Here is an 11780-nt window from a genome sequence, read left to right on the forward strand (position 1 = left end):
GAAAGAATGATTTCACGAAGGGCTAGAATTGGCCCTTAGATTTTGATTTTTTTTTTTTTTTAAATCAGATTAAATACTACTCATTTCATATAGAAATACTTGTGATAATACTCTTAAGACAAAAATTTTTTTTTTTGCATCTTCCTTTAAAATTTTTGATTTAAGGTATGATCCCTTAAATAATCATTTGTATTGTAACGTCAATTTTGGTAAATTTTTCCGTAATTTTAATTATTTTTACATACTTACCTTGGCAGCCATAAACGATCCAAAAAAACTTTTATATTATTGAATTTTATAACAAAATTGAAATCTTTTGGTTACAAAACATTTTGGATCGTAGGTAACGGACAAGGTTTTCCTAAAGTTTATATTTTGACAAAATTTCCAAAATGGGCTTACTTGGAGAACATAATGTACGTTTATGAAAAAAATGATTTATTTAGCATTAAAGCTTTTGAAATAGACCCGTTTACGAACCAAATTGTGACCTTTTTGTGTTTAAGATAAAGCTGATATGGTATGCCATATGGTGCCATAAATGAACATTTTCCTTTATAATGCGACTGTGTATCATGAAATATGAACTTACATTACGGTGTCAGAAATAATTGAAAAGGGCAACAGTAGTATACCGCTGTTCGCAAGGCATACATCGATTGAGATAAAAAAAAAAAAAAAAAAAAAAAAAAAAAATCCGGGTTACAAACATTTCCTGAAATCGAAATCATTAATCTCAAAGTTGTGTTAGTCATATCAAAAAAGAAATACCTAATGCTTGCAATAATTTTTGAATATGAACAGTAATTTGTAGTAACAAACTCATTGACTTAATTATAATTTACTAATTATACAAAAATTAAGGTCATTGAATTATCAAACGTCACTGTGAAAATAGGGAACGAAATGTAGTCTGAAAAAGTTTTTACCGACCATGCTAAACCATATGGAAAGTCAATGTCGTTTAATTTGGTATACTGTTCTCATGTTTGTCAGCTAGAAAGGCCACATATGGGTATGCAAAAGAACGAAACTGTCAAAACGTGAGCTTCTTTTAAGTTCTAATACCTTATTAATTTATACTTTGAAAAAAGGGTTAAAAACATTAAAGAGTATTTTTTCATTGAAAAATAAATTCAATCGCGTTATAATAAAACGAACCTGAAAGTGAATCTATCCACTTGTTGTGTCCACTATTGACTAAGTTTTAATTCTGAAATATCTGAAATACTGACTACCGACGTCCCTTTGGTACGTTGTTTAAATATGAAAAGCATAAAACTTTAGCAATACAATCGTTATTACACTGATAATGGGATATAATGGAACCCGTCGGCATGAAATACTTTAAAATATTAATAAATTCGCGGTATTAATTACGAACCTATAAAATCTTAATATACATTGATGTATCTGATCATTAGATAGAGGATTTGACCAACAGCTTAATTTTGTTTCATGTAGGACGAAATGTATCCAAGTAAATTTAAAATATGAACAATAACACACAGAAAATCCCATTCATCTTTATAACATAAAACTTCTTTTCAAATACACCGAGCAACGCTTTTTAAAACTGAGAAAAACATATGGCATACATGCAGTTACAATTAATTTCGGAAAACAAAACTTCATCATATAGCAATTGCAAATCGTGAAAAGTTCTTTATTTGGATATTGCATTTGATATATACTTTTAACCAAACAGATTAAATTAAAATTTACAAAATTAAGTATTATTGTAATCAACATAGCTTAATTCACAGTAATGAGGTGGATGTTTTGCAATCGGAATCAGAGGTGGGTGTTCCAAAAAGCAATAAGAAGGAAAACAAAAGCCACAGAAATGAATAATTAAAATAAATGAAAAAAATGTGTTGTTCTTTGGAATGAGAACTGATAGGCAACCATCCTCGGAAACATAGTATAATCAACAAACTATAATATGCTTTGTTTAACATTAAACCAAACGAATAGTAAACGACTATAGGTATAGACATTTCCTTATGTAGAAATGGCGAATTAAACCTGGTTTTATAGCTAGCTAAACATCTCTCACTTATATATGACAGTCGCATGGAATTCCATTATACTAACAACAATGACTGAGCAAAACAAACAGACATAAGTGGTATAAATGACAAAAACTGGGGTACAGCAGTCAACATGGTAATATAAGATAAACAAAACAAACAGACATAAGTGGTATAAATGACAAAAATTGGGGTACAGCAGTCAACATGGCAATATAAGATAAATTAGTGTAAAAACAAATATCTATTTCAACTTAGAAAACAAAATGGAATAAAGATAATCTTTAGACAAAGTACATAAGCAAAAACGGAAGACAAGAATACAATATTAACCATAGTACAATAACATATTAGCGGGATGTTTAAGTACCGAGCTACGACAAAAGAATTTTACAAAAAAAAGGACTTTAAGTAGTAAAGGTTAAGAATGTACGAGGACATCTAAAAATCATATTAACAAATAATTAAGTTGATAAACAACGCCAGTACCTAGAATCTTTACTTCAAGACCATCATATATAATTTGTAAAGTTGATTCGAAATATTTACCAAAAAGGTCTTCATATCTTTCAATCGGAATTTTAAAAATAGGGTCGACTAGACGTTCTTTGACATAAACTTCAAAGTTGGCTCACCAACTTTCTGCTCAAACACTGGTGACGTTAATGAAGTCTGAGCTGCAAGCTCTTGAATATTGAATGAGTAAGGAATTGTATATCCCATATGCAAACTATAGGCAATAGTAGTATACCGATGTTCAATAGTCATACATCGATTTAACTGAAACAACATATAGTATTGCTGCTAATTTGGGTGGATTTATAATTTCAAAATTAGATTCGTCTCATAATCTTGAATTGTCAGTAATGAGTTGACCACTTATGTCAATTTCGAGGTAAAAGTCTAAATTTGAAAGAGAAGAAACCGTGTCTGTTGTTTTCCAATTCTTGAGGATATGTTAAGAAATCATTGAAACCAAATCAAAAAATGTTAAGAAATCATTGAAACCAAATCAAAAAATTTAGATTTTTAATGGAAAGAACCTCATCATTATATCTCAATGTAAAATTAAATGATATGGCTTTCTTATGGTCATCTTGGTTCTGACAAGTGTCTGAAGAAACTCCGACTCATGTGAAATATAAGGGTGTCATCCTGGTTTGTCCACTTTTAATTACATGCATATGTAAACATAGTGGGAATTGTTGTTTTAACAATTATAGTTTATTTCTGAATTATAGTCATAATTTGAAAATGTGCACAAAATATTTTTAATTTGATATTTGTGAGCAGGAAAGTGTATAGAATTTGACAAGACACCTCTTATTTTACCAGTAATTTTTGTTTGATAAAAGATACTATATCCTGCTATTAACTCAAGGAAAATGTGCAAAGATATTTTTATTTGATATAATTTTTGTAGGAAAATGTATTGAAATTGACAAATATAAATAGACAAAAATGACAGATAATGAATTAAATATTGATATATATATTTTTATTATTTAAATAAATTCACTGTTCTGAAATTTGATATACAAAATCCAATTAGTCCTAACAAATAGAATATAAATGCAACTGCAGCTTATAGAATGCACAATTTGAACAGTAAATCTGTATCCAAGGTAGCATTTTCTTCTTTTAAAAAAATCAGCAGCTAAATAATGATACATGATCGCTCAACAACTTCAGCAACAACTTCATTCAGAAAAAATATGAGACAGCAACAAACAACACAGCACAGATAATGTTCCCAGTAGTAACCATTAAAGGTTGCATCTTCCTCTTTACCAGGATTGTCGAAAGGCACAGAAATGTTGACTACAGTCGTATTATAAAGAAAATGAAGACGTCACTTAATTTAAAAGATGAGCCGAAGTATAACCTCTTGTTCCATCCCAACTTAATTGTTGAGGATGTTTTGCATAAAAGTTTAGAGGACATTGATGAAGCTGACAACATACTTGCTTCAACATTATTTACTGATTATGTGACAGAATTCTGGGTTGAAAACGCTTTTTATGAAATAACAAAATTATGATGAGACTCCAACATGCCCATCCTAACATCTACGAGATCATTGAGTGACTGCAGCAGTCCCAGTCACTAATAGAATGTAATGTTATCCAGTAAGTACCAGGAGGAACCCTCCCCCTAAACGAAGAAGATACAGAGTAATAGACACCAGATTCCAACTACTGAAAGACAGACAAGGATTTTTGAAATATATATAAATTTATTATATTTCCAACTGTTGTACATACAGTGCATATGGTGCTCCATGTTTTCCTTTGTAATGCACTTATAAACTTTGATTCATATATTATGTAAATTATGTTTGCAATAAAAGAGAATTTGCATTGCAGTATTTATATCATGAAAATCATTCAGAAACTAATAAATTGTGATGACACCTTTATGACTGAATGTCATTGTTTTGTCTACCGTTGCATTTTAGATGATAATATTGAATTGATATCAAATTATTGAGAGAAAAAATGTTTATTATTTTTCTTAAAAAATCATAATGGTATTACAAAATAAAAAATACCTAAATATAGTAAAAAAACACTGATGAACTTTATACTTAGGTTGGAACAGGCTATACAATTGTATGCTCATTAAACCTTTTGTCTTTTTTGCTTTCTTTGCTATTAGATAATTGGTAGAATTAAAAGTGGGCAAACCAGGAGTAAACCAAAATAAGAAGAGTTCGTTTTCAGGCGACAATTTGTTAAAAAAAGAAGACTACTTCAAAATTCAACAAATATGTTGTCAATAAGAAACTCTAGAATAAGGAAACAACACATCATCCCCACCATCAGACAAATAGAGAGTGTCGCAATCGATACCTTTGCTTTTCAAAACTGTAATTGGCGCAAATTGATTCTGGTCGTAATGTGTAGAGAACAAATTAATCATAATTATTGATATTGTACATAAAGTTGAGAATGGAAATTGGAAATGTGTCAAAGAGACAACATTCCTACCAAAGTTTTAAAAAAAGTTTTCAACTCAGCAAGAAAATCTCGAAACCCGGAGGCGTGCTTCAGCTAGTCACTATACACAAATGTGTACAAGTTCAGTGATAATGGAGACCATACTAACTCCAAAACATATAAATAAAATAAAATTAAAAACCATACAAGACTAGCAAAGGCTAGAGGCTCCTGACTTGAGATACGCACGAAAATGCGGCGGGGTTAAACATATTGTGTGAGATCTCAACCCTCCTATACCTCTAGCCAATATTAGAAAAACAAACACACAACAATACGTACAGTAATACTCAGTTTAAATGAAGTCCCAGTCCGAAGGCAGGAATAGTTAACTAAAGAAACTAAGCAAACTGACAATGATATATTAATTTAGAAAGGACTACTAGCAGTTATGCATGTTAAATGTCATGCCAGCTCCAGACCTCAATTAAATTGATTGACAGATGGTGTCTTCATCATATGAAAATAAAGCACAATCCCTCCCGTTAGTGGTTTGGTATCATACCATCATAAAATATATGAGAAGAAAATAACCCGTATCGTGCCAACAACTAGTTTTAGAATAAATGTGTTTATTTCCGATGCAAATACCCTATAAGTGAATCAATATTAAAGCCAAAATATGCCATCTTTAATGATCTGACAACAGTATATCGTAACTATACCCCTTCTAAATAAGTCTGTTTAAAGTTTTGGTTAGCTTTTGATGTGAATGTCGACTGTTTTGTGCTTTGTAAAGAATATTACCATATTTGATTGGATGTGAAATACCTGAACGTATAAGATATGTCTACACAAGGATTTGTATAGTAAGACTTACTAAAAAAAAATCATTATTCTACATGTTAATTTATATTTACGAGTGATGTCCTTATGCCGATGATAAAATTTAGTGAATGTATTGCATGAATAAAGTTTTTTTTTTATTTGTCCTTTTCTGTTTATAAATCAAGTAATTCTTTCATTCAGTTATGGGTTTTTTTTTTGTATTGTTTGTTTGTTTGTTATGTGTTTTTTTAATCTGATATAGCCGTGGGTCCTTATGTGCCCATTAATTATGAATAAACTTATTTAATTCTATTCTATAATCTATTCTATAATGGAGAAAAAGAAAGAAAAAGTCAGATAGACGAATTCGAATCCGTGCAGTAGAATTCCTAGGTCACAATGCTTATGTGAGCTAGTTTATGCCTCATTTACCTCAAGATAATCGTTGGGACTCATTGACAAGCTTTTTCAAAAGTCTTAAGGTACTGTCGCAATTTGTGCTGTGTACATAATATTTTTTTGTTAGTATCTTTTAATTATTTTAACGCACCAAAGACATTTTAAACCCTTATTCAATTTTATTTTTGAATTATATTTTATCATATTGTAACAAGAATCACATTCGAGGTCCATACCTTTGACTGTGGTACATGCAATTTTTTGTATGCCGTCAATGTTTTGTTCCATATAAGAGATCCATCTGTCCAGAAAAAACTGATAGCTCCCACTACACCATCTACTTCGTTGTTTTAAAGCTGTTAAAGGCAAACAAATGGAACATCACATTTATGTTAAATTGTACCGTTGTCCCTAGGCGTAGGTTGTATCTCTGCGCATCAAACTCCTTAAATGCTAAATTATATAGGTCCCTCATTTAGGTTGATATATTATCTCCTAACACACAGAAGATACAGCAAACAAATATTATATGCATTGCATATACATGCTGTATAGTTTCCATGCTGTGTTCGAGCACTTGCACTGTAAAACATAAAATTTTGAAATGCCGTATTCGAACACAGTTTGAAGAAAATAATTGATCGAACATTTATTTACAATATGGCTTTTGTATTTGCGTACCCGAAAGATTAAATAGTGGTTTTTTTTTTTAAATAGATGCATTTGCAACGCATGTGATATTTTCAAAGGTAAACATCCCTTTGTGTTTTAAAGTAACACTTTCATATAGATAATGTAGAAATATGGATTTACTGTCGAATTATAACCAATTAAATCGGTTTAGAGTTGGTTAAGCAAAGATCATATGAACGAGTGTGTCATGATATGTATTTAAATATGAACAACATGGCTATCATCACTAAATGCGTTCTTCGAGCAATATGTCACTTAAAAGTCGCTTCAGAAGTACTCACACGTTTTAAAAAAATATACCTGCAACTATTTCACGAGCTATATGGTTGCACAAAGTCCAGAAATATTCGTGCAAAATTACAGATTTGGACAAATTTCCCGGTCTTGTCCATAAATAATAAATATAAAAAAGAAGTGGTATGATTGCCTATGAGACAACTCTCCAGAAGGGACCAAATGACATAGAAATTAACATCTCTAGGTCACCGTACGGCCTTCAACAATGAGCTGGCCCATACCACATAGTCGACAGCTATAACAGACCCCCCCCCTCGAAATGACAAATACTGTGATTAAACAATTTACAAACGAGAAAAACTAACGGACTAATTTATATAAAAAAAAAATCATAGTGAACAAAAGAACAAAAAACATTAACGGTTATTTTTTTTCTTATATGAAGAAATAGTTGACACTTGACGTTATGTCTCTTGTTTGTGTGTCTTTAATGATGCTCGAAATCTAAAATCTATTAAAAAACCTGATAAACAGTTTATGCTTTGAAGGGTTTTTAAAGTACCAGAAATGTTGAAAAAATCAATTCTGCGGAAAGCCAGCCGTGCAATATTCGGATTAATATAAAACGCATCATCCGAGTTTATTAGTACAAAATAATTAAAACAGTAAACGAATAATTTTACTGTACTTAAATTATTTGTATGTTCGCTTTAAATCCGCATGAAATATTTGCAACTGGACGATGAGCATTTCAGTCAAAAGTTAATTCATAAGTTACGGATTAAATTTGCAATTATGATTATCAATTATCGGACAGGTTTGGGGTTACGAAATCGGACACGTTTGGGCAATAATGAATATTACGGACAAGTTTATGGAGAATAGACACGTTTGGGGGTATCGGACACGTTTGGGGGATAGACACGCTTGGGAGTGTCACAACTTGACTTTCAATGATGGGTAAACAGGCACCAAATATCTAGATAAATGGGGAATGTGCCCATTAGACACAGATGATGACCCTGCTTGGATATAGGATTATCAAGATACATATTAACTCAAGAATCGGATAAAAGTGAAACTACCTAAATGCATGCTTAATCTGTCTTTTATGGTAATACGCATTGCGTTGTAGTTTCATAATGTTTGCTTGAGAACAAAAACAAAAAATTCCGCATATATATAAAAAAAAAAAAAAAAAAAAAAAAAAAAAAATCCATTTGTAAAGGGCCATAACTCTATAACAATTTAAGTGAGACCACCAAAATTCAAACATGATACCATTTGAATGAGACAAACTAAAGTTAGAGAAAGTAAACGAAAAAATTTTTATACGACGCAAAAATAAATTGTGGTCGTATATTGGTATCACGTTGTCGACGTCCGAAGACAGTTTGTTTCCGGACATTAACTTCAGTAAATAGAAATCCATGAAATGTATACGCAAGGTTTATAACCGCTAAGGAAGGTTGGGAGTGATTATGGGGGTTATGGTCTCAACAGTTTAGGAATAAGGGGTCAAAAAGGGGCCCAAATAAGCATTAAGTCAGGAGCCTGTAATTCAGTAGTTGTCGTTTGTTATAAATGTGTCACATATTTGTTTTTCGATCATTTTTTGTACAAAAATTAGGCCATTAGTTTTCTCGTTTAAATTGTTTTTGAATGGGTAATTATGGTTGCAAACTCCATTAGAAATATGAATTGAGACTGAGACTACTATAACACATTATAGTAGTCTCAGATTGAGATTATAACCATATCTTCAGGGAAAGAATTTATTTTGGAAAAAGTAAAATAGGGGGAAAAAAGGGGGTGATGGAGTGCTTACTCGATTCTCTCGTAGCGAAATCGGCTAGATAACGGAAAATTTCGAAAATTAAACCTAGATGGGCAAACGAATATTTCTTTTCTATATATTGTTGTTAAGTATTTCAAAAAATGCTCATCTGGTAAGTGGAGTGCTCCTAATATAAACGGAGGTGCATTGTACATACTAGAACAGAACAACAACAACAATAATTTTTATTTTGTCAATCAAGACGCCCCGAGGAGCAGTACAATTATACTAGTAGTTTAAATTAAAGTGTACAAATGTGGTGATTTTTTTCATTGAAGTTACAATACATGACAATAAAACAAAAACTATATTATATAAGAGAAGGGAGACAACAAACACAGTATATATTCTCAAAGATAATGAGTGAGTGAACACAATCAGTACTAAAATACAAAATAGGAAAATTCCACGTAGAATCCTTCAGAAAATGCACTGTTTTAGAGTTACCTCCCCTTAAAATGCCAATTTAAAAAAAACTAAAAACAACCAAAAATAGTGTACATTTACAAAAATATTGATATTTATAAGTTATATTCTTATAAATTAGTTCTTATAAACGAAAATTCACATTAAATATCTTTATTCCTGCATCAAATTTTGCTAACTTGATGGAAAATCTAGACCTTTGGTTCTCTGTTTTTTACGATCCAAGATGGAGGAAGACACCCATACCACCTTAACAAATATTCTGGGGTTAAATTCAGATATTTAAATAATGAATAAATGCTTCCTAACCAATTGTCTTTATATGTTTTAGATAAAATTTTGGACTCTTCAAATGCTTCTTTAATGAGAGAGTTCTTTTGTTCTGCAAGTCTGAGCCAAAATTTAGTCATATTAAGAATAACCTCAAGAGATAGGGGGTAGCGCCCCAACTCTCCCATCACTGCTAGGTTTGTTGATCTTCTAGGTACCTGTAGAGAATATTTACAAAATTTAACATGTAATTTTTCGATAACTAGATCTTTGCACATTTGGAAAAAATATTTGTCTTCTTTAGATTGTAACTTATTTGGAGAGAATTGGCCCCAAATTTCTGAGCCATATAACAAAATTGGCTTCAGTATGTGGTCAAAAAGATGTCAGGGCCGTAACTAGCTTCTTTTAAAATAGTTATCAAAGGTACCAGGATTATAATTTAGTACGCCAGACAAAATATATTCGCCGAGCGAAGCGAGGCGAAGGGTCTGGAGGCCGCTCAAGGCCCTCAGAAGCTCTGAAAAAAATGACGCAAAATCGTGCATTCTGACCGTTTCCCGGACTCTTTCTTACTCTGAAACGCAATTAAATTTTTAGCTATTTTTTCGACAATATTCTGGTCTCAAAGCAAAATATATAGATTCATTGTAAATAAAAACTTTTAGGTTTAAGGGACAACATCAAAAGACCGATATGTAGGATAAAGCAAAAATCGTAATTCTCATAATCATTTTGATACCAGATCTGTCTGTTCTTGTCTTGTATTGTGTTTAGACTTTGGAAGAAAAAAAATATGACTGAATTTAGATATAGTGACAGTGCAGTATTATACTTTAAGTACCGCTTAAGTCGACATTAGGGACCATCTTGACTTTGTTTTATGGTATTAATGATTCTTTCATTGCTGAAGACCCTCAGGTTAGCGACTATCAAGATGAAGAACAGGGATAAAAACCCTGATCATAGATAATTTGTATTTTTTTCTATGTATTGACTCTGTGTGCGATTAAGTCCCGTGCACGTTTACTCCATATTCCTTTATTTTGTATTAAAGGGTCTGATCACGACTTAATTGCAAGCGCTTCAATGTAAAAGGTCATATATGGCAATACATTGTTGGTTTTTTTTCAAATGATTTGATACCGCGAGATTGGTGGTCTCACTTTAATTTAACCCATGTCAGCTATCTAGTTTTATCTACAAAAAAGAGAGCCAGTTTTGTATTCTTTAATATTAAATTCAATTCTTCATGAAGAAACGACCAATTTTTCTGTGTCCAGTAGCATCGTATCTTCTTAAAATATTTTCTCGCACAATGTCTGGACATCGGTGGACATGCAACATTGCCAAAAACCATACAACCGTTCACCCGTCATCGTAGATCTAATTTCAAATATTCTTACAATTGAATGTAGTTTTTTCAATTAGACAAAAGGTCCTTCAGTATAAGAAAACTCAAGTTTTAAACAAAATTACTAGATTTACAAAAGAAAATCATCACTTAGACTATAGTCATAAAGTAGGACAATAAATGAACAAAAGACAAACCCGGGTACAGATAAGACACATAACTACAAACAAAAGACCATCAACACTGAAAACTAAAAGTAAATTAGAAACATAGATCACGAAAAACATGCAGGGGCGACATCAGATAGTGAAGAGAACATGCAGGGGCGACATCAGAGAGTGAAGAGAACTTGCTTCTTGCAAGACACTCACCGTGAAAACAATTTGATATGAAGACAAGCTTTTGTTTCAATTTTTTTTTTCAAATTTCCAACATGAGGCATTTGCCTCATTTGCCTCCATGTAGTTACGGCCCTGGATGTAAAAGTGTTTTAATATTAGGTTTAAAATGGGTGAAAAATCTTTTTTATTTAAAAAAGGCTTTTAATGCTTTACTAAAATTGAGAAAGGAAATGGTGAATATGTCAAAGCGACAACCACCCGACCATAGAGCAAACAACAGCCGAAGGCAACCAATGGGTCTTCAATGCAGCGAGAATTCCCGCACCCGTAGGTGTCCCTCAGCCGGCCCCTAAAATATGCATAATAGTACAGTGACAATGGACGCCATACTAAACTCCGAGTTATACACAAGAAACCAAAATT

The sequence above is a fragment of the Mytilus edulis genome, chromosome 4 (assembly GCF_963676685.1).
Source record: "Mytilus edulis chromosome 4, xbMytEdul2.2, whole genome shotgun sequence".
NCBI classification, from domain to species: Eukaryota; Metazoa; Mollusca; class Bivalvia; order Mytilida; family Mytilidae; genus Mytilus; species Mytilus edulis.